The sequence below is a fragment of the Spodoptera frugiperda genome, chromosome 9 (genome assembly GCF_023101765.2).
Source record: "Spodoptera frugiperda isolate SF20-4 chromosome 9, AGI-APGP_CSIRO_Sfru_2.0, whole genome shotgun sequence".
NCBI lineage: Eukaryota > Metazoa > Arthropoda > Insecta > Lepidoptera > Noctuidae > Spodoptera > Spodoptera frugiperda.
The window spans coordinates 3,299,651-3,325,518 of record NC_064220.1 but is presented as its reverse complement, the minus strand read 5'-3'; the positions used below and the strand labels follow the sequence as shown (position 1 = coordinate 3,325,518).

Sequence of the window (25,868 nt, the reverse complement as noted above, 5' to 3'; positions counted from 1 at the left end):
AAAACGCCGGCAACGCACTTGTAACGCCTTTGGTGTTTCGGGTGTTCATGGGCGGCGACGATTGTTTACCATCAGGTGATCCGTCAGCTCGTTTACCGGCTTATACCATAAAAAGCGGTCCTAAAATTTTAATCATATCAAAACTATAATACAAAGACATACTAAAGTATATTATAAACATGACCGTATCCGCTTTCCTTTTATAATATTATATACATAAATAAACAGCTCCTAACTACGAGATAAAGATGCCGGATATTTGTACATACTGTTTGAAATATGACTTTCATAAACTATTTTAATTAAGATGGCCGGTGATATAATCGTATAATATTTGGGGCAGCACGTGGGAAGCTGTAATGGCTAGAGGAAGATAATTCTGGATTAACTATTATTTTATCTCGTTATATACATATAAGTACTTGAGTGGTTACGTATGAGTGCTGACCATAAAGTTTCTAGTTTTATCACTAAAACGGGTGAAGTGTTTCATTGAATCCTAATTCAATATATGAAAGTTCCTAGTATTTAATAAAATAGAAAATTCCAAGGAAATTAGCGAGCAGTCAAATAGTGTATATCCTACTACTTCCGAGAATAAAATAATGATAGTTCAGAACATGTCTCTCAAAAGTTACATTTTATAACTCCAGAAAATTATTATTCGGGCTTCTTAACAGGTCTAACAAGAGGATTTGGTGCCGCTTATTGGTGCCGAGAGTGGTTTTAGAGAGAAAAAAAACCCACACTCCCTAGTCTTTCTCCCCAAAAATCTAGGAGACCTTTAAAGTTTCCCCATTCACACACTAAGTCCTCCCACACAGTCTTTCTCCATAAAAATCTAGGAGACCTTTGAAGTTTCCCCCGTTTTACAAAAATATAGGAAATTATAAGGGCCAATCATATTTTATTATCTTTGAGAATCCTCTCTTTAAGATCACAAATCATCTCCACTATCACACTACAGTCACTCTAACCAAGAGTATTGATTTAATAGAGATCATGGTACAGTTCAGCTGTGTAGTTGATCCTCACAGATCTGGCAGTAATCCAAGTTCGGTAGCCGTCAAAATAGTCAGTGTTGTCATTTTTTAGTTGTTTAGCACGCTAGACAGAGCGGGATATTCGAAACTGTTTTTTAAATCGGTCAACTGAAACGAATCTCGCTAATTCTCTACGTTTTTTGTTCTCATTTGTAGCAAGAAAAGGGTTGCTAAGTAGAATATTGTGAGAATTAGTTGTTCTTTCTAGTTTTATTTTTGGAACGAAATTGAATTTAGTTTTTCGTGAGATATCTCTTTGAAGGTATTTTCTGAGAAGTTAGGGCTCGAAATTTTGTAATAATGTTTACTTGATCTTTTTTTTTATTTATTAATAGGTATGTTTTCATAATTCAAATAACTAATAAAATAAATTGCAATAACTATTTAATATAAACATCAATCATTTCTCTGTCGATGAACAGAAATTATGTCGATATCATAACTGATACATAATTTCTCCATACAAAAAAAAACTAATTATACAATAACTAGCTAACCTGACAAACGTTGTTGTGGCTTATAAATTATTTCTAGAAAATAAATAGTAGTCTATTCTGAGACCTACTGAACAATATAAAATTTGGTAAAAATCGGTAAAGCCGTTTCGTAGAAGTACGGTAACTAACATTGTGATATGGAAATTTGATACATTGGATTTACCTGAAACGTACGTATTAGTTCATCATACCAAACTACGTAAGTATCTAACAATATGAAGGCTTCAAATAAAGATGAAAAACAAAAGAAATCGACACAAATATACAGTCGTCCATCACAACAGCTTAATCCAAACAAAATGATTGGCTAATAAAAACTAAGTGCCATCTGTTTGTTTGTGAAACTTTTACAATTCAACAGATTAACGGATTTGTACAAAACTTTCTGAGCATATTAAGTGGAACGAAGGAAAAGTGTGTAAAGTTTTATTAAAACAGTTATGTTTTATAGGTCTCTCTGCTTACCTACCTAGCAGTAGTTGGGTCGAAACTATTTCTTTATTGTGATGTTTTATGTTTGTATGGTGAAAGTTGTAATAGATTTTTTTGTGAATTAGGGTGTTTTTCACAAGAGATGTGCTATGTAGCTATGCTACAAAGATGTAATAGCTAAGCTGTGAAACTATGTGACCGTTTCCACTGATACTAAGCATGTAACTGGGTTATGAAGTTGCACCGCCGCAAAGTAGCTGTGCGAGGAATATGCGCAGCTCGAGTATATACCATCTACCTCTTCCCTCACCCCATCCCTCAAAGATCAAGAAAACATAGATAACTCAACAAAATATTTCAAAAGGAACTTATTAAAATATCGCTCTAATACTCATTAAAAATGCTAAAAGGTTTTGCCCGTCGAATAAACAGCCCAAAAACCTCAAAACAAACTTACGTCAAACCCAAGAGACCCGAGAGGGAATAAAAAGCTAACATTCAAAACGTTCAATTTAAGACCAGTAAAAATGGTGTGTTAAAACTCAAAGTGGTTGAGCCAAAGTCAATTAGTACTGTAGATTTATACAGTCAATAAAAGATTAACCCGTCCGCCGCCGGGCCTAATTGGGTAACGCGGACCGTGTATGGTAAAAAGACCGCAGCAGTAATGGGTTGGCAAGGTACTCACGGAATCGTGGGAGGTGTTTCTTAAATATATGAAGCGTTTTGTTTACACGTTCCAATTTCTTTTTTAATTCTTGTACGTGTTTTTATTACACCTAGTTTTTAAAACATCAAGTTAAGATATACACCTAGTTAAACAATAATATTAATATGTTTGTTCTAAGCGTGGGATACAATAATATTTAATTGTGGGAGAGCCATGCCTCGGCACGAATGGGCCGGCTCGACCGGAGTGATATCACGGTCTCACAGAAAACTGACGTGAAACAACCCTTGCGTTGTGTGAGTGAAGTTACCGGACGCCCAATTACCTCAATTTTCCCTTCAAAAAACTAAACTTGTATCTTAATGTTATTACTGTTTTAATACATGAATAACTACAGAATCCGTATATTAGCAAAGCAAAAGTAAAAGCATAATACATTACTAATGGAATGGCAATATAATTTAAACATTATTATACATTTCTAAGAAAATATCTCCGATCTAAATCGCTTTTGATCTAACTGCGAGCCCAGCAACGTTTGATAAAATTTTCTTACTCAACAAAAACTTAATTAAAATTATTTGCTTACCTTAAAAGACAGTCATAATAATTTATTTTTTCATCACAAATCCCTTGCTCAAATCATCTTAAGATCCATGAAATTCACAGAAAAGACTAATTATAAAAAAGTTTTCCGAATTATTTTAACTACTAAGACTAATTAGAAAAGCTTTCAGAAAAACTTTAACTAGTTGAACGTTGAATAATATTTGAAACCCTTTTTCAGGAGATGAAATTTTTATCTTTTTCCAGGAAAAATCGCTTCAGGTAAACGGATCTTTAAAGGTTTTACGGCCAATAAGTTTGACCTTGAATATTTATTTTGTTCATTAGCTGTATTATTTAGATAGGAAACAATAGAAAAAACAGCTTAGCATTAATTTATAGATTTAAAGCAGAGAGAGAGGTGAAAAGAATAAATATTACAAAGTCAAAATCTTTTATAATATCGCGAGACATGCAAAACCAACTAAAAATTACGGTTTACTCACGCTGCATTATGAAGAGTCCCTCTGTGACTCGAAACTAGTAGAGCTTTTCTCCATTAATTTTACGTGAGTAAACCGTGATTTTTAGTTAAAGTACAAAATCGTTTAATAATCGATTCCCTAGTTGTTAAAACGGGACCAATAATATGAAATACTAAATAAAACCCTTCTAAAGCAATAGACAATAATTTATAGCTACATGACAACTAAAATTATTTTACTTTCCAATTCCTTATGACAGGAAATCCTTTTATCGCTTGAAACAAAATGGTGCCTTCAGCAAACGTTCGTGATCCACTCAGTTCTTGGCTTCCAAATTAATTGGCAAATTGGAGCACGTACAAACCGAAGAATGTTCGTAAGAAACTGTTCACTTGAACTTGAAATGGTTTATGGGGTGACGTAGATGAAGTATGGGGAAGTTGAATTACTTTGATAATTATCTCGTAAGAAGTAAGGTTGAAAATGCATTGGCAATTGGGTGTTTTGATGATACATCAATAAAGGTCTATTTTAATTTGGGACAGGTAGGCAATAGGGATGTATGTACTTATACGTTTTAATAAATATTGATGACAGATCGTTCTGTAGGATATTGATGGTATTGACTGTTTCATACCATTTATTTTCTTATCAAACATGACTAAGATTACTTTAAAATACAGAAGCTTTCTAAGATCACATTGTTCATAAGTCATTGTAAGTACTACAAATACGACTAGATAGATTTCTCATCTTCTTATTTTTAGGGATTTAGAAACAGTAAACATCCAAACAACGCCCCAATTTCTTTCCTAAATTCTTCATTAACTACAACAAAGTTTGTTTCAAGGACACGCTTTTATGGCTCTACATTAAGTAAATTAAACATTTCAAACAGCTTAAGCAAATATAACTGACAAAATTTCAACAAAATGTCTGCCGATTTTATAAATGTTTAACCAAAAAGCTTAGTAAGAACAATAACAAAACAAAGTTCTGTATGTACTTAGGGTTATTTGTGCCAAGGTCACGATACCGATTTTCCTTACAATAAGGAGTTGCTTGAGGACATGCCGTCGGTACCTCGGCACGATTCCTACATTAAGTTCGTCTTTGTTCTGATTTCTTTGTAGCATGAAAGGATCTGGAGTTGAGAGGTTCTGAAGTGACCCAATAAAGAAGTTCTTGCAACTCGAATTATGTGGAACAAGTGAGAAAATGTACGGAATGCGTTTACTTGTGTGTTTTTTGTTGCAGAAAGCTTAAATGTTTCTTTGTACATTTTATTTAAGAAAGGGTTTCTTTGCTGAAATATACTGTATTGCCTTAATTGTATGTTATTTATTTATTTAGTTATTTAATCTTCATCACATAAATTATAGTGAATAGCGAACGTAATGCCTTAAGGCACTAATTGCCTAAACATTATCAGGGTTTTTGAGATTAGTCATTTAAGCCACTATGAATTGATTATATCTGATTTATCCACTAGTAACATTTACGCAAAACAAAAAGAAAACGAATTGTAACACATAATACATAGAAAAACGCACAAATACCCTCCGATATCCCTTCCCTGATATCGTAAACTTTCTTCAGATCAAACTGAATATTCAATAGAAACTTGAAGTCTTATCAAAGGACGGCTTCAGAGGAAAACCGTCAAAGAAAAAGGTCTGTGCCACGGCGGACCTGGGTCTATAAACAATAAGTTTTCGAAAAAAGCGGAACAAAAAGTTCCTGAAGGTACCGTGTATTTTCTACTCCTTATCAGACGTGACCGGTCTTTTCTCTGCCAAGTGAGAAATGATCCCAATTTGTGCGCCTGTTAAACATCTGATACTCTATATTTTTCTTTCTGTGCTACATTGTTTTATTTTGTTGGCAAAACGTAAATGTAGCATCAGAACGTTTTTCTCGAAATTCTGTTCAGAGGTCCATGCACACATTTATTTACTTGTATAAAAGATGTTTATAATATTTTTTCTTGTATTTTGTATCAAAATCACCGAAGAAAATTGGGAATTTTGAGAGAGAATTCTGAAATTGGAAATAGGTATCAAAAACTACTACTTAAAAGTCTGACACAAATTTGTCTTACTAATAAACTAGCATAAGACCATGAATCAATAAATGATGCATCGTACCATAGAAAGGATTTTAATTTAGAAAAATTAAGATCAACATTATCTGTACCAAAATTTCAACTGTCCAGTAACTTTGCTGTACCTATATTTTCTTTCTATATATTGAGAGCATAAGAGTGCTTTTCATTCCATTCCATGCTACGTTGCTGTGGATACGTTTGGCTTGCACCAATCATATTCATTGCTACACGTCGCTTAGGACTTAGGTTTAACTAAGGTATGTTTATTATGTGGAAAGAGGCGTGCTATGGATGTGTGCTACGGATGGCTTCACATACTATGGATACATCGCTCATTCGAATTGCGCATCTTCGTCGCACAGCTACATAGCTTAGTTTCAGTGGAAACAATCACATAGTTTCACAGCTTAGCTATTACATCTTCGTAGCTATCTACATAGCACATGTCTCATGGAAAACCACTCTAAAACCTATCGCCATGTTCTTGGTTCACTTCATATCTACCAATGTAAATGGTTCTCTAAAAGTTCAAGAAAAAAATACCAGTACTTCTGTTTATTTGGCTTTTTTACGAGCACCACCGCCATAAGCGACCAATTTCATTTAGAATGAAAAAATGTTCGTATCTTCTCTCGGGGTTAGAAAAGTATGCATCGGTATGTTTCCGGATATTTTATGAAGTCTCATGTTGTTTCTGTGGGGTGAAAGAACTCACCTTTGCTCAAGTAGGGTGTCCCCTTTCTTTTACACTACCTTACCTCGTTAAACAGAATGAGGTGGTATGTGCAGAAAGTGATATATCTTTTTAGACTATGATATTTTACTTATAATAGGTGACTTTTCTGACATTCATGCAACTTTGAAGATTTCTCAAAACCGCAAAATATTTGCTCAAATTGCTGTTATCTTCCAAAGTCATATAAACACTGAAGCTTGTTAACTATTTATTCAAACTGAATTTTATTAGTAATCGATTTAGAGTGCTCGAGTGATAAAAATAATTGCAATAAGAAACAACTAATTATTTATCAAATAAAACATCCAAAACACTAATGAGAAAGTTTAACAATGGATAACATAAAACAATAAATGGATATACAATCGGTAATCCTCTAAGGGCACGCCCCCTTTTAGTCAACTCCTAACTCCACAGACTTTAGCATAATCGATTAATTATAACAGACGAACTTTGACCTAATTAACCGTATAATTAGTTGAAGTATAACGCCTTAATTACTGGAAGCGTTAATTAACGTACACTGCCCGGCGATAAATATTGCACATCGACCGACCTTTGGAAAAAAACAACCACTGAGTCGTTGTATAAACCACTATTTTCTAGTCTTAGAAAGATTTAAAAATAAAAGGTTTTTTTTACAAATAAATGTATATAAGGTGTTCTAAAAGTATCTGCCATGACTTTAATTTGAGGTAATGCTGTGTTTGAAGATTACATTGGTGCAGAAATTTTGTACCCCGGACCAGTTAATTCAATTTGAGAACATAAATAAGTTAAATAAACATAGACAATACTCTGCATAGAGTGATTTATAAATAAGTTGTTTTAAGTTAGTAATTGTTTTCATTGACAGAGACAGTAAAAGAGATAGTCAGTGAAGATCTCTTTCATAACAAACTCGAACGTAGATTTATTTGTATGAATAAAAAAATACTCATGATCAATAATTTATATTTACTACCGTATTGTAATCTTCAAACACAACAACACCTCCCATTAAAGCCATGGCAGATACTTTTAAAGCATATTAAAATATATTATACACATTTATACAAAATTGTCTCTTGCTAAAATTCGGTGTGCAGTATTTACAGCCCGGTACTGTAAAACTGTGTTTACCATCCGTTTTGTGTAGTATTGTTACAAAAGTGATCTGCTACCTTGGCCTTCCGTTTTCATAAATAATAAAACGTGTCTGAAGCTTGTTTAGGATTAAACAAACTTTGAAAGTGACTAAGATTTTGAAATGTATTTTGTTTTTGTTTACCAATTAAAATGTGAAATTATTGTATTGTTTTAGATAATAAATGTTATTTATCAATTGCTTGGTATTTGTTTTATTCTTTCATAGTTAACTTTTCTTTTGACATATAATTATCGATATGAAATACTTACTTAATATTTTCTTATAGGTATATGTATCGTCACGCCTTTTATCCCTGGAGTAAGGGTAGACTAAGGTGTACATTGCGGTACGTAATGCCCCTTTTCATCATTTTTGTTATATGTAAATCCAATATAACAGGGGAAATGAGCCTATTACCATAAACCATACACTAAGAAATTTTGGAAAAACCGAAAAAGCCCAGTAGTACTTTGCCCAACCCGGGAATCGTTGTCGTACTTGCAATCACTCGACCAACGAGGCACTATTTTTTTTGCTATTGCATTTATTTTTTCTTGTTTTGCTATTAACATTTCTTATGGTAAAGAGTCTGACAATAAATTTACTCCTCACTCCTGACTAATAATAAAATTAAGAAATAATTAAGGTACATAGTTCTAGTTAACAAACAAATATTCTTCAAAAACAAATCTTTACTCTCAAACACTGGAGAAGTGGTGACGAAATACTCGTATAGCAACTCTAAGATAGTGCGACTGCTAATATATGTACGAAAATATTTGTTACACAATTTCGTTCTTCGAATATTCTTGTTCTGAGAAAGACGATGAGCGTTGCGTGGCGCGAACAAAATATGTGAGTACAAGTAAATGCGAAGTGACGTGCCGAATTTAAGAGCTAAGGGGAGATACAGACATGCGTTTTAAACGCTTTGCTGGAGTAAAGGGGAACGAAATGGATCGGTGACATATTTTTATAATAACTATCGTGAGACATACTAAATTATCTGATAAAAATCACGTAAACATTTTTATTTTGATTACAACATGTTTGTATACCTCTTCTTAGAATTTGGTCTAGTGTAGTACAGGATTTATAATATAATAACAAGACCAAGCGTACTAAACCAAAACAAGTCTAGAAAAACTAGTGAATGCGTAAAAAATATTATTAATTTTGCGTTTAAAAAATGGTTAATTATTATGTTATCGGCTTACGCACGTAACTGTTTGACGAGGAACTCGACTAGTGTGAGTAAGCCGATAACATAATAATTAATTTAGTATGAATCACGAAAGTTATAAAAAAAATGGTGTCTGATTTAAAATCCAATATTGCATTGAAGTTTTTCTACCTACGAAATGAGTTTTATTTAACAGGAGCTAACATAATATTGTCATAAACTAAACAGAATGTATGATTACATGCCACATTCCAGAATTTCCAAAAATATTGTATAGGACAGTACCAATCTCATTAATTGTAGTTTAGATTAATTTTAATACTACAAATCTACAATACATAATAACTCTAAAATCTAATGACAATAAGGCTCAAATTGTTTTATTACTGGAATCTATTAAGCCACAGGCGTTGACCGTAAGTCGCTCACGGCACGGGTAACCGACGGGCGCTGATTACGTCATAACTCTGAGACTAGGTTAGTACCTAAGCTAAATGCTCTGCATCTCAATCTAGGCATAACATTGAATTATGTGTCCTATACTGTAGGTAGTATAGCTGTGTTTAGTGTGTAGGTACTGGTAATTTGTTTTCTCATTTCTTTGTACCGCTGTTTATTTTACTACTAGTATTTACCCTTGATACCGTAAACGCTTTTTTTTTTTTTTTTGAGGGTGGAAAATCATCCAATGACTTCTCCCGCCTTGGGCGAGGCGAGAGGGAGTGTCAGACTCTTACTGACTAAAAACCACCCCGTTCCTACTCCTGCCCGTCGAGCCGGAGCCCCGGTAAACCCGCTAGGTAGTCCGCAGCTCCGGATTAGGCATCAGCCCTACTGGGCCCCATCTGTGGTGGTCTGATGGCTCTTTGAGGCGCGCGCAGAACGCGACGCGCCGCACGCACGGGTCTGGTTCTGGTCGGGCGGCGAGCTACCCTTGCTCACCGTCCGCAGACCCGCACTTACGGTGGCCGGAGATCGTCGCGCGATCCCCGACGCCCGGAGTGTCTCTCGCGACGGCTGGGGCGTGAGGAGGTTCGTTCTCTCACGCGCCCCGCCTCCTCCTTAGCTAGCATGACTGCTTCGCAGAAGGAGGAGACGGCATCCCAGTCCCCCTCGCTCCGCACCATGGCTTGTACCGTAAACGCTAGTTCACGGTTTTTCGAAATTTCTCTTGTTATCTTCAAGCATTTCACGTATAAAACTTCAGTTTACCTAGGACACTAGTGATGAAAGAGTTTTACTATATTGAATGGCAATAAATATGTATCAAAAATTAACGAAGACGAAAATTTACACCTTAGTTATTACGCGCTAGCGTAGAGTGAAGTGGACATATGAAAGCAGACCACAAGCAAATTTATATCAAAATAAGAACATAATACAGTTTATTTTACTCTGAACTTTTGCAGGTACCCAGTCGTAACACCCCATTTGTTTCAAACCAGTAATTTCATTAGGTTTAATTTTATAATTTTATTAGGTACAGTTTTCTTATTATTTACATATTTTTTTTAGAATCTCATCTCATCTTTATTCTAGATTTCGCAAACCAAAAGCAATTTTATTTCTTTACATAAAAAAGACGCGACGTCTGTACTAAGCTTTACGTATTTACTTAGTCAAAACGTTGTCAATTCGCTTGTAATACGTTACCATCGTGAATCGTCGGAATACTAAAGCAGGTACTTTACTACAAGTAGGCACCATTTGATTTTCAGCGTCTAAACATAATGACAGACACGTTTTCACAATATGCTCGTAATAACGAAAATCTTATTCAGAAAATACTGTGAATAAAATATTTTTGAATTGTTTAGTTTCGGTAGTGGAAATATTTGTATGAAGATGCTTTTCAACCTGAGATGTGCCATGTAGCTATGCTACGAAGCTGTGAAACTATGTGACCGTTCCCACTGATACTAAGCCTAGAACATACTGTAGGAAGATGCGTAACTCGAGTATATGATCCATAGCACACATCCATGAGAGGTTTAAGGAGTCATCCGTCAAATAAAAAAAAAACGACGATGAAAAAATAACCATGTAAAATATCAGCTTAGTGTTTTTATTTCAAACTGTCATAATACGATGATTGATGACTTCATGAATGACGACTGCATTCGTTTAATTTCTCAATTAAAACTCAGTAATAACTAAAATATGAAATAATATCTAGTATTTGTTAACGGTATGATATTTCGTCAAAGATTTCAAAGTCAAAGCATTTATTTCTATTAATCCCTAATTAGGCACTTTTGAAACGTTTAATTGAATTGTTTGTCAGTCTCTCTGTCAATGATATTAGGTGCGCGTTCCAAAGTGTAGCTTCGAATGGAGAAGAACGAGCAAGAAATTCCATCTTTAATCGTTTATATTAATAAAAGCAAAATTCTAAAGAAATATATTTCAATGCAATTCCTAAGCTCAAACACAAATAAGGTTACTATGGTAGGTTTCAGTTACCCAATACACTATTCCTTTGGTTTCCTAGAATGGAGTCCAGTTTCCACTATTCCCAATACTCACTATTTTTTGCAATAACTCGGAGTGTTTACTGAAAACATACTCCTGCACTGGAGCATACTAGACCTGAGTATCAAACGTATATACAGAGTCTGTATAACAACCTTTTTCTCTCTATATTGTATGTATGTAGGAATAAAACTTTTTCGTTTTAGTTTAAAAATACAAGTAGAGCTAAAATAACCTGCACAAGTGCACATGTCAAAATTGATCTTCTTTGCTGAGAGTTAACTGCATATTTTATTTATGGTATAAGAACATTTATTTTGTAAAATAAATATTTGTAATACAACCATATCATATAAGTTTAGATAGAAAATGCCTATGTTATTAAGCCCACATTACACATTTATGTGCATAAAGAGTTAAATAAATAAATATCAGAAGTAAATCACCAAACTGTTTTCAATTACATTCATACAATTTCACTGTAAAATGGAATCTGTTTATTGTAAAACACCGACATTATCTAGACACTTTACTATAACTGAGAATTGAGAATGTAACCGTACAATAACCCTACACTAGATTACTTCAACCAACTAGAAAACACAAACAAAACTCCTCTTATCTTACATGTGGCAAAATACACAAAAGGTTTATTGGATTCTCAACCTTATTACCTTAGGCCACATCAGCTCAGTAATTCAAGGCCGCCAGCCTCCGGGGGAAAACATAGATTAATTCTAACCGATTGTTATACAATTTGGGTGAAGTTGTTACTCCAGACCAATCCCATACTAGCCCCCATGGGCTGGAAGCAATGATACCTCTCGATTCCCTCACTGTACTCAAGGGACAAATAGACTTGTTTTATAGTGTATTCATTATGCCAGAGTTTGGTTATCGTGTGATTAAAATTTCCCCCAAACAAGATAATCCCCTTTAACGATATTAGACCTGTGTTTATTAAGCTATCGACCCACGTATGTGATAACCGTAATGAAAAATAATTAGGTATTGTTATAAAGAACATGAATGTAGGTACAATGTTTTAATTATTTAGTCGTTTGTGTAAAATTCGTGGTTACAAAATGTACATAAAAGTTTAACAACTTAACTGTCCAATGAGTCACATATGAGTCACGGAGAACTTTTGGAATAAGTTCAAGAGTCACAGGTGACTCATTTCTTTATACAACTTAGGCACATACTTTTGTTATGAGCGTGAAGTAATATTATAATTATAATTACGTGAACGTATTACAAAACCTAACCTACATGATAACAAAATAAAATTTCGCAAATTTTTGTATCTTTGGTATCAGGTCAAAAAAGAATACCCGATGGTCGTGGGGTAGTGGTAATTTGTATTGTATAGGGACAGTGAAGTTGTTAAGTGAAACCTTTCCAAATAGAAAAGTCTAACATAATAATATGGAACGCAATATTTGTGTTTCAGTTAAAACTACATAACTACTTTCTGCTGTATTCAGAGCCATTTCTCCTACTTCGCACAGCAAAACGGTGAAATTAGCTGTCGCAGTCGGTATTTTCGAACCGATACGACCTTCAGACCTACAAGAACAGAGCGTATAATATAACCTTTTTAAAAGGCCGGCAACGCACCTTTGGCTCCTCTTGTGTCTCGGGTGTCCTTGAGCGGTGCTGATCGCTTACCATCAGCCCGCCTGCTCAATTGCCCCCTATTTCATAAAAAAAGTATTACTTTAACTATTCCGAAAACAAATGACTGAGTACTACGGTTAAACATTTAATTAGTCGATGCTAAGAGCTGTATCATGTTATTAATATTATGTTAATGTTTTATTTTATTTCCGAACATTGTATCAAGGAAATATAGTATAAGAATATTTCTCCATTGCATAAGAACACCCAACTGCGCACCAAAACTTTTGCTCCCTCTAAACAAAGCGATGTATCATCTTAATAAATAATTTATAAAACTATCTGTACCTACGTACAAATAATATCGGAAACGCAACTTATCACTTAGCGTTAGAGGGTCTGATGAAAACTTATTATCCCGGGACAAACAATGGATGAATGGAAAGAATAAAAAAAAAACAGGCAAAAGGAGGAACGAATATGGTCGCAATAACGATAAATAATCTTTCTTTCTGCCGGCATAGCAATGACTTGAGCTGACGAAAAAGGTCTGTGAATACTCTTTTGTACATACAGAGCAAATAAATCGCAGCTCATGATGGAATTTTGATGTCCAAGTGTAAGGACAAGGGCTGAGGACCAATATTCGAGTGTGTCTTAGGAAAAAGCCTACGGACAATATCTTTGCGATTGAAAGGAGTTGTCTTAGAAGAAACTAGGGCGATTATTGTTTGGTGTAAAAGTCGCTTTGAGATAATAAATAAAGATAAGTTGTTTTGAGCTGAAACTATTGTTGGTTGATTCTTTTATTTACTAGAAAAGGTCTTAGAAGAAAATAAATACCTACGTTTAAAAAAAATTCTTCATTTACAAAATTAATTCTAAAATTACATGGTTTAATACAATACGAAACGTAATCCTAATAAGCACAATAAGAGAGTATTTACAACACATTAAAACAGTATTTAACAAATTCAAAAGCGACAATTTAATCTTAGTACATTTTCAACAGAACACAATACATGATTCTCTCATTGTACCTTCTTATGTACATTCCTTTGGTAAATAAACACATACAAACTCATCTGTCATACATTAAAAATAGCATGTTACCTTGAGTAAATAAAATTGTATTTACAAGGGAATATTTAAAATGATTTTCACATTCACGCGAGTTTCCCTACTGAAGTTACAGATTGGCATGTTTATGAAAAACATCCGGGCTTAGTCCTTCTAAGAAATTGTCCGCCATTTTTCGTTCTCTTGTTTTGTTTTCATATTTTGTAACAACATTGTATGAAACAGCAGAATCGTTTTAATCCCCGAAGGGATAAACAATATAATAATATGTTACCCTTGTAACAAACAGCTACGGGCTACCTAGCTGGTTTACCGGGGCTCCGGCTCGAATAGCAGGAGTAGGAACGGGATGGTTTTTAGTCAGTAAGAGTTTGACATTCCATTTGAGAAGTCATTAGATGATTTTCCCCATGAAAAGCCCCTTGTGACAAGCAGTTTCCTCATCAGTTATTATGTGGGTCCATTTTTACCGACTTCATCATTTACTGAATTTTGAAAAAAACGGAACGCCAGATACTTCTTTTTAACCGAATTTAAACAAAGAAGGAGGTTCTCAGTTTGACCTTTATATTATACGTATGTTTGTCCACGATTGACTAAACTGATTTTGCAACATTTTTCATAAAAGTTTTTACCAGTTTTAGTATTTAACCGACTAGAAAAAAGAGGTTTGAAATCAGTTTTCTAAACGTTTAGGTTATTTAAAACTCTTATCCTAACACGAGTTTCATTTACTTTAACTTACCTACGTCTCATGCTGTTGGTTCCAAAGCATATACAGTTATTTACTCCAGTTATAAATCCAGGTTCAACGTTACTACTGAGAATTTTGGAATCGTAAATCTATCAGTACTACCTGCGACTAGGTCGACTAGCCGGGAAACCATATTAAATACCTAGGTGATAAACGGTTAAGGCGTGGAAATACTAGGTCTTAGAATTGAATAAATTAATATTCATGCGAGTGATCTCCAATTGAAACTGGTAAATGGTAATTGGTTAATCTTGTGATCGGTACTTAATATGTCTATAACATAACTATTATAAGACATAACGTATATAGCAGGTGAAATACTAGTAAATTATATTTATTTTTGCAAATAGGTTACAATGTAACTCTTTTACACGTCAATCTCTTAAATAACTAGATGAGGCCGTAATGGAGAAACATGTTAAGACAATATATTTTTTGTAATAAACTTGGATTCTAGATTTCTTTCAAAAGTCAAAATTATTTATTACAAATAGACCAGGAAGGAGCTTTTGTACGTCAAAGCAAATATAGTAATAATAAAAAATGTCTTTATGTTAGTTAGTCCTCTAGTGAAGCTGTTTGCTCGTTCCAAAATGTAGATTCCTATGGAGAAGAAAGAGCAAGAAACTCCATAGAATACTCTTTATCACAATACAATACTTCGTTATATTGTTTATGCTAGATGAAAATAAATCGTTCTTGGATGTTTGAAGAATAAAAGGCGTGGCACTAGTCAAGTTAAATATGAACCATAATATCATAATTTATTTAATTACTTCAAACCTGTTAAATTGACTCAAAAATGTCCCGAAACCATAATGGCAACCTATTTTTGTAACTACAATAAAAATGCATAAATGGATTTACGCAGTTTCTGCTCAGAGCATTATTTTCCTGTAAACAATTTTCCTTATAAAGGGAAGCTAAAAGCCAATGTGCCAGGGATTACAATGATAGGGGCGAAAATGAAAATCTGTTTGTTTTTCTATGAAAGGACGGTTTGCGGGGAATTTTGTTATAAAAAATGTAATAAAAAATGTGTCTTCTCCTTTTATTGACTTTTTGGTCAAAATAGAATGTACCTTTCGTTTCGGTGTTTTTATCAGGTTATTGGATTTTCTTAAATTCCTATTTGTAAATCGTAAGAAGGGCATTTGGCTAGCAGTGGTTAATTGTAGGATGTTAATAATGATGATGAAATCGTGCTCTAGAACTGTGTCTAGTTTTAAGTTTTTAAACTGACATTGTCACTAACACTAGTATTAGAACTTAAAACGGGATATTTACCTTGTGTCTAGTTTAAATGACAGCATTAGTTTTTGACACATTAATTGCAAAAAGAAACAAAAAATGTACCTATATCATGATATTGAAATGTTTTCTTTTTATACTGTAAATTGTGGTGATAGAACTAATCAAGTTGGATTGTTAGCTTTGTGGGAATGGCCAGAGAGCTCGTGTTTATGTAAGAGTACATTCCTAGTAAGTGAGTCCTAGCTCACTTAGGGTTGAGAAAATTAAACAAGACTACAATTTACACAGTGTTAAGTAAAAATAAAATTCGATGTAATTTAGTGTTCCCATGACTAGACTAGATATAATTATAAAGAAACGTAAAGACTACACGGTGGATGCGGTGGCTGGGCAACCGGCTGGCGCGTGACGTATAGCAGCATTGATTCCTTTGGAGCAACTTCTTGGGTCATCCACAAATTGTTGTTACGGGTCTAGGTGTTGTGTGTATGTAAACTTGTATGTTTGTAAACGTACCCTCGATCCAGGAAAAAATCTTAGTGTGGGACAAATGGGAAAATCCCGTTTTAAAAAATCTTTTTATTTACATAAAAGTACTTAGGTATATATAACAGCCATTTATCTCTTAACTATCGAAAGGCTTACCTTAAAATGATCTTAAATTGTGAACAAACTGTGAAATTCCTAAATTAGAAAAAAGAAACATTCACTACTACTACTACTACTGATATCATTATCCTGCAAATTCTCACTATTTCTCCTTTAGCAGTCATTCCATTATAAAATCATTGCGTACGGTTTCCACAACAAACATTGCACATGAGATTTTATCCCTAAAATACAGTTTTTTTTTCTATTCCCACTCTACAACGCCATTCGTTTCTCTCATAGTTCCCATGACATTTAAATGCTTTCTCGCAAAGCTGAGCCCCAGTTATATGTTACGCTGTTTTCTATAAAAAATGCATAGGGAAAACGTGTAATACTTTTCTTTTTTAATAATATTTTTTGTAGCGTTTAATTAGTGGTTCTTGTTTTGTCTAAAGAATATTTAAGTGAGGAGTTTAATAGGTTTGAAATATATATTAAAGAAGTTAGTATTTAGATACAGTATGTGCATATGTGTTTAGACGATTGGCCTCAGGTTTATTACATTATTCCGTCTATTAATAATTATTATAGATTCTCGTTCTTCTCCATTCGAAGTTACACTTTGGAACGAACACCTAGCTTCACTGACGGACAATTCAATTTCACGTTTCAAAAGTGCCTAATTTAGGATTAATTGAAATAAATATTTGACTGCCTCGTTGGTCGAGTAGTCGCAAGTGCGACTGCCGGACAAGGGGTCTCGGGTTCGATTCCCGGGTCGGGCAAAATATTACTGGGCTTTTTTCGGTTCGAAAATTTCTCAATAGTAGCACGAAGTCTGGAATTGTGTCCAGTATATGGCAATAGGCTCACCCCCTATTACATAGGACTTATAAATGGTGAAAAGTGGGTGTACATTGTATAGCGGCATTACGTGTCGTAATGAGCACCTCTGCCTTCCCCTTCGGGGATAAAAGGCGTGACGTTGCTTTGAAATAAATCCTTGGCATTTGATTTTCATAACTGTTTTAATCAGGAATCCGTTGTAAATTATTATCACCCTTCATTAATACAATCTGTATAAAATATTTGTCGTTCAATCTTCAAATAACAAGTTACAAAGAAGGTTCGTGTAAGCAGGCTCGATGCTCGTTGGTTGTGTTAGTATGTCGGGTGCCAGTTATACATAATTTAAGGACGCGCGCTATTCGACTAGCCTGAATATGCGACCTTTGCCTGCCTTCCGTGTTCGTGATAACTAAATTATTAGGCCAGGGTCCGCAAAGGAAGGAAATAAAAAAATCCAAGCATGAAATATAATATTTTTGTTAAATAAATTGCCTTGAAATGTTTAATATATTTCGGGTGGCGTATTTTTAGGTGCGTTAATTATTTTTAAGGCCGCCTTATTGGTGTAATGGTCGTAAAAAGGCGACTGGATTTTGTTACTTGGTAACCTTTAGGTACTATTTTTATACTCAGATATAATTATAATTAGAAATCGTAATTGGAGAATGAAACATGTTATATACCTGTATTACATCACGCTATAAATTTATATACAGTCACGTAGAAAAAAAAGATTTCTATTGATTGAGTTTTCTCAAGTGATACTCAATAAAAAAGGAATTAAGTAAAAAAACACGGTATTGTTTAGCAAAAGGTTATTCCAAATAATTATTTACTCAGTACCTTTGTTAAACATCAACAGAATTTCGATTTAAAGTCTTAAAGGATAAACGTAACTTTATAGTAAAGGTAGAATCAAAATACAAGTGGACATAAATCGTCGGATTGTTCCGCCCACTGCTTTCATTCGTATTTATTCAGACCCTACAAATTGACCCCAATTACTGTAATATTAGCCCCAGAAATATCCTCTATTTTGAACTTTATAAATATTAAATGTACGTAGCTTTAGGTACCTAATCGTATAAACTAGTAATCCCAAAGGCTTGGTCCCTGGACAGCCATAACTTAGACGCCTGCGCGAATCCTGCGCTGAATTTTAGAAAGAACTGCTTGTATACAGTTTTAGTTATGTTCAGCTTTGCTAAGTTATGAAGTGGACGGTATATTTACTCGTACATTCATTATGTAAACCCAAAGTTTTAATTTACGACTTAACACTTTTTAAAGTTTGGGGAAACTATTTCTTTTCTAGGAAGAATTCCCTACTTCTTTTTTTATCGTCAAAGTAGGTCGGTAAACTATGCATACTCAACTATGATTTTTGATGAAAAACATAAATTATAAAATACATAATTTTTGAGTATTCGCCCACTAAAAACAGCATAAATATTAAAAAAAAAAACAATAATGTGTATAAACTATATACCCTTATCACAGCATATAAAATCTTGTATCCATTTTTATCTACACAAAATCCGTACACATTCACACATAGCCAAAAAAATGCACACTATTATAAACGACATACGTGAAACATTCAGTAAAGTTTCCATTCATCAGGTCTTTTCAGTGTGTCAAAGCCTGTTACACCGTTTGAAGTCGTTTGATGAAGTCTGGATTCCCGAAGCCAGAAGCCAAAGCCGCCGGCTTTTTCTGGATTGCCTCTCAACTGTGTTTAACTTTGCAGTAGCTTAACGGAAAAGCCTAAAAGTGGGACAGAAGACCTTAAGTCCATTGTTTTAGTGTTCTTTTTTATTAAAGCATAGTGGACTGGAAAATGGTGAATGGATTTTGTGCAATGCGATATAGAAGGAGAGTGACTAGGCTTAGGCACGCAGGAATTGCTCTACTATTTCGATTCTATACTAGGTAAAAGTGAAGGTAACTTTCTGAAAAAGCCTCTTCTCGTACAGGGAAGGTTTGAGCATTGATCACCACGCTTGCTCATTGATGTTTTCCTTCACCGTTTTTAAGTGGTATCTAAGTAATCTTTGAAATCACATATAACGTGGAATAAGTCACATTGGTAATTTGCCGTTGGTAGATAAAGTTGGTTAAAGATACGATATCACCCAACCCAAACACACCTCTTATCTCTCTGCTTAACCCTCTAACATCACAAGCATGCTGCCATATAATACCACATGGCACCAGTTTGCGCCGACACGCGTCGCCCTGCGGTTATGCTCATAAATTAATAACCCTGTGACATAATATTATGATCTAGTAATCGTACATCCGGGTTTCGCTAGTGGATTAGACAGGAATTACCGGCCACAGACATTACCTAACGTACGTACTTAATATATTAATGTATATAACGCTAATATCAGCATCAAAGCCTATTTAAACTATTAAGGCTAACAAAGCTATCGTTTAATTATTCACGCTTAAGTTGCATTTGATTATAATTCAGGATATTTGTGATAAGATGGTTTCAAATTAAAGTTTATACGAATTCCCTATACTTATTCAAAAAATCTTAAAAATAAACATAACTCGAAATTAAAACCACCTCCGTTTTATGGTAGGTCAAACATTTAGTTGCGTGCAATTCATTTTAATACATACATACACATCTTGGAACGCCACCACCGCTCTTTCGCTTCATCAACAGTCATCAGTCTTTTCATGCATGCTCGTCGGTTAAGGGTACTTTTAATTTGGCTCTTCTTTAATATATCGTCAATCTAGTCGCTATGTGCTCATCTAGGGCGCAATCTACCGACGGCCCAATTTATATCCACCTTGTATATTTCTTTCGTAAATCTGCTTTCATCTATCCTTTCTATGTAGAAGACATGTGTCTTTCATTTCATTGTAATATGAGTGGTGATAACGTGATAAACACAGTTTTGCCACATTTATCTTGCTTAGATACCAACTTTATTGTGATTATATCGTATCATATTGTCACACCTTTTATCTCAGAAGGGGTATACATTACGGCACGTAATGCCACTGTACATAATTTATGTTATAAGTCCCATGTAATAGGGGGTGAGCCTATTGCCATATACTGGGCACAATTGCAGACTCCGTCCTACTACTGAGAATTTTTTGAAAAACAGGCCAGCCCAGCAATTACTTTGCCCGATGTGGGAATCAAACCCAAGACGGCTTGTTCGGCAGTCGCACTTGTGACCACTCGACCAACGAGATAGTCATTTTAATATGACTGATGATATTGGCATTAACAGTTACCACATTTATCTTGCTTAACTTTATTACGATTATATCTTAGTTATTAACATACAACCTCTTTAGTATGATGTAGGAGGATACTAAAACTAGTCTGAAATTGTTTCAGGAGTACCGCTTTGGCCGTTTTCAGCAGGACAACCTTTACAGCTCAACCGAAATAGTAAGTTATAAACATTTACGTAGTCTATAACAATTTGTTGATTTATTAAGAAGTTTGTTATAACATCGATGAGTTTAGAATTCTGGCTATCGTTGATTCATACTTTATTTTTCATTTACACTATATACTGTAACATAACTGGCAAAAAGTGTGTGTAAAACATGAGTAATTGTGTAAACATTAGCTTTATTCTGTTAAGTTTCTTTTTCACTATAAAGAAAACACATATTGCGTCATCTTGCGTGAGTCAATGAAAACAACAAGCACGATTTTCAGTTTTTTTTTTATGATGTAAGCCGGTAAACGAGCAGACCTGATGGTAAGCCATCGCCGCCGCCAATGGGCACCCGGAACACCAGAGGCGTTACAAGTGCGTTGCCGGCCTTTTGGGGGTTAGGAATTTAAGGATTGTTGGGGAATCGGGGTTTGGGAAGATTGGTAAGAAGGGTAATTGGGTCTTTGGTAACCTCACTCACACAACGCAACGTTGTTTCACGTTGGTTTTCTGTGAGGCCGTGGTATTACTCCAGTCGAGCCGGCCCATTCGTGCCAAAGCATGGCTCTCCCACACTTATCATTTTAGCGTCTATCTACACACATTCTTCAAAAACCGCTGAATCAAACCAAAGAAATAACATAAATCCTTCTGTATCGCTAGCTTTACAAATAATTCTGATATTGTGTCAGACTTTTTGTCTTGGAACAACTAGACTGAACAAAATATTTATATTTTATTCCTAAATGTGACACGATGTGTGTAAGCCGGCCATGTTCTCGATTTCTATTATTAATTTCCACCTAGATACATATTTTATTTTCTCTTTATATGACAGACACAATATACGTAAGTTAACAATAGGCTGTGTACAGCACAATGGAAACAAAACCAAGTTGTATATCATAGGGGTGTTCGGAAAACCTTAATAATATTTTGATGAAGTTCAGTGACATACATACGTACCCAAGTAGGTGGCAGATGATAACGATGTTGTTTGAATCAAGGATTCAAAACCCAGGCATTGCTAAAGGGTGCTTTTCCACCAGAGATGTGCTATGTAACTATGCTACGAAGATGTAATAGCTAACTTGTGAATCTATGTAACCGTTTCCACTAATACTAAGCTCTGTAGTTGTGCGATAAAGATACGCCACCGCAAAATAGCTGTGCAAAGAAGATGCGCAGCTCAAATATGCGATGTATGGATATTAGGGCCATCCATAGCACGCATGTTTCCATATAGATTCCATATAAGACTCAACAACATAAATTTTACCCGTCTTTTTAGATAAAAATATAAATAATTATTAAAAAAAAGTGACATGAAACATGATAATTATTTGATTAAAGATGCGTATCCAATCTAACACCCACCAAATATAATAAATACTCTTTCACAAATTACACTACGATCTTTATACATAATAGAGATTGAAGTAAGAAAGTAAAAAAAAAGTATAAGGGTTCAATCACCGGAGTATTGAGAGTTGATTCACTGAACTTCTAACATCTATATATAACGTTTGACGTAATGTAACACGGACTATTTTTAGCCCAGTTACTGAACTCGTTTGCAAACTCCGTACTACATACTACGAGGGACATTGCAGAAAATTAGGAACTCTATGTTTTAGCCAAAGAGAACATAGACTATCGACGAGCAATTCAACGGAGCTGGAAATCATGTGCATATGAACTTGTATGTTTGTAAACGCACCCACGACACAGGAGGAAATCCTAGTGTGGGGCAACGTTTTAAAAAATAGTATTTTTTTTTATGAAACATGACGGTAATCGAGCAGACGAATCACCTGATGGCAAGCAATCGCCGCCGCCCATGGACACTTGAAACACCAGAGACGTTACAAGTGCGTTGCCGGCTTTTTGGGAGTTAGGAATTTAAGGGTTGTTTTGTTCGGGAATCGGGGATGGGGAAGATTGAGAAGGGGAGAATTGGGCCTCCGGTAACCTCACTCACACAACGAAACACAACGCAAGCGTTGTTTCACGTCGGTTTTCTGTGAGGCCGTGGTATCACTCCGGTCGAGCCGGCCCATTCGTGCCGAAGCATGGCTCTCCCACACTTGATTTTGTCACCCCACTACATTCCTACTCTTTAAACGGGTGTAGTAAAAGCTGACTAAGGGACTACACGTTTAACAGAGACCAAACAGCAGCACTCTCTAATAAACCCAATATTTTTAAATAACAATCTCCAAACCACGTTACGTAAAGGAATACCCTGTCATAGTCTGTCAATGATAACACAAAAACGTTAGGCTACAATAAATTACAAGTACAATAAATTCAACGTAATAATTGTTCACAATACCAGTCTGAACTCCAAGCTCTGCAAAATTCTCTGAAAATACGCTTTACGCTCCTTCCTGGAAATCGATCCCAAATTCCTAATACCAAACAGTATTTTTAACAAGTCGTCTCTTACACCAAGTTGCTGTTCGAATTTGAACCTAAACCCATCGAACTATGTACCAAATTGACACAACTAGGCACTAGTCCTCTTTATCTATAAGTGATAAATTAGTTTTGACTCCCATAGGCTTCATTAACACTGTATTTAAAGCCCTAGTGTGGGTCATAATTCTGTATAGATAATTATGAAACTGGATTTGCATTGATTAATTGCTCTGTCGAGGCTATACAAACAAATATTATCTAGTTGACCTTCCAAAAGTCTGTCACGCTGCCTAATGATCACATGATCTAGGGTAGATATGGTAAATTTTTATTTTCATATCCGTCTTGTAGATTATGACACTTAACAGCACATGTAAGGGGTTATTTTAAGTAGTATGCCACGCTAACGCCCGAATACTGAAAATCCACTCAAATTAAGTTGAACTTAAATATCATGCTATCTCTGTCATTTTATAAAGAATCGGTAGCGACAGAACTAGTCTTAAAAGCGTCTTAAAATTGGGTAGCGTTTGAGTATTTGGACATAAGTAATTTTAAGTTAAGCATTGATTTAAGACTTGGTGATAACGGCCATAAGAACCATAATGTTGTATCATTTGTGGCGAGTATATTCCTAATTTCCCATCGCTTACTCCTCTTAAGAAAACTTACACATTATTTTTAACGTTGATAAGTCTGCATTTTGCCTCCACCACCCGCTTACTGCCAGGACGGCGAAAGGAATATGTGGCGAAGATGGAGCATACAGACTTAGAAAGTACCTATTCACTCTGACCTTGAAAAGAGCCGTGTTGTATTTCTCAGGAAAGATAGATGCATACAGACATATACTTTAAGTAAAATATCATGATTTTTCTTTACATTCACAGTTAAATATATTTTTTCTTTGACGAACAATAATAATTATCATCACAAGAAAATAAATTGAAATATTGAATACAAATATGCGAAAACGAACTTTCTTTACATGAAATTGTTTCACAAAATAAATGAAAAATAATTTCGAACGTTAATTACACTCAATGGCGTGGAAAATACATGAATAGCGAATATGCTGTAAAAATAAAACTGAATAATTTCTCAAAGGAATGAATAATAAATTGCGATGGGCTCGTCTGCGGTTCTTACGAAGATGGGTACTCGATATATTCGGTTTTAATATACAATAGACCTTAATGTAAATAGTATAAATTACAATTTTGTTTGTTCAAATAGATTATGCTAAATACGAAAAACTTAATAATCAGACTATACATTACCTTAGTACAGTCATAGACATTACCTATTACTAAATTTAAGTTCTTAGAAGTTATACTAACCGTCTCACTCTTTTATTTAATGGTTACTTAAGCCAATCCTTAGCAATTGTTTTCAGCACAAAATCTATTTACTAAGAAATACTTTAAGTAATCATAAAACGTCTCTGATTACGGCAGTAAGAATAATTTAATCAAAACAAAAATAGGTCAACTAACACGGAAATGAAAACAACACGCAACACAATCATGCACCTTACATAATCATAAAACTAAATAACCAGTCACTGTTAACTAAAAACACGAAGTAAAAATAAGTCACATCCCTCACAAAACCACACGGAAACAATTTCAACTCAACAAACACATAAACACTAACACTACAATAACTATAAATCCAAGTGCTTTCCACAAAAATATTTATAGCTATCCAGAAAGATATATCCTTTTCTAAATAGTCCAGCGGTTTCACAGTTCGTTCTTGACAAACTTACATACATAATTCATGTAATGGAAACGTTTTTGGACGATTAACTGTGATATTAACAGCTGTATTTTCAAGATGGCCGCTAAAAGTCCGAAAGAACATCAAAAGATGTTATTGGCAATAGAAGATCAAACGAATATACGTATAAATATGTATGGGTGTGCTGTATATAGACATTGGTATCTTTTTGTGGGATTGATTGACTGGGAAAGACATAATTTTGGTTTTAATAACCTTTGGTCACTTTGAAAATTGTAAATATTAATATTTTTTTATGTCATAATCTAAAAGTGTAGTTTTATAGGTATCAGCCTAAAATAAGTTGTATTTCATGTGTGTATATCAATAGCGAGTTCAGAGGATGTTGACGAAATTATTTACGTTACGATGTAACTATATATCAGCGTTTCCCTTTGAAAATACAAATATTAATTTAAAAATTATCAGATTATAGATTATGACTGCCTCGTTGGTGCAAGTACGACTACCGAGCCAGGGGTTTCGGCTTCGATTCAAAGTAACATTGGGCTTTTTTCGGTTGTTCGAAAAAAAACACAAAGTCTGGAATTGTGTCCAGTATATAGCAATAGGCTCACCCCCTATTACATGGGACTTATAACACAAATGGTGAAAAGTGAGTGAACATTGTACAGCGACATTACGTGGCGTAATATGCAACTCTGCCTACCCCTTCAGGGATAAAAGGCGTGACGTTGCATATTTGATTAACATTGAATATTAAAAGAAGTCATAAATGAAAACTACTTGAAAGTCGCTCAGTTAACACAAATAAATATAATTCCGTCCGCGCAT

The 25,868-nt window shown here is 34.6% G+C and overlaps 1 protein-coding gene across 2 annotated transcripts in view; it reads left to right on the top strand.

The window, feature by feature from the left end:
• LOC118271263 (leucine-rich repeat-containing protein 24) overlaps positions 1–25,868 on the top strand; it is a 75,009-nt gene that overhangs the window by 18,404 nt on the left and 30,737 nt on the right. The window contains exons 1-2 of one of the 2 annotated variants that reach the window (XM_035587273.2): positions 19,647–19,803; positions 20,822–20,875. The gene's annotated coding sequence lies outside the window, so the exon portion shown is untranslated. Of the gene's footprint in view, positions 1–19,646; positions 19,804–20,821; positions 20,876–25,868 lie in introns of those variants that run through there. The other variant, XM_035587272.2, reaches the window with a different exon arrangement.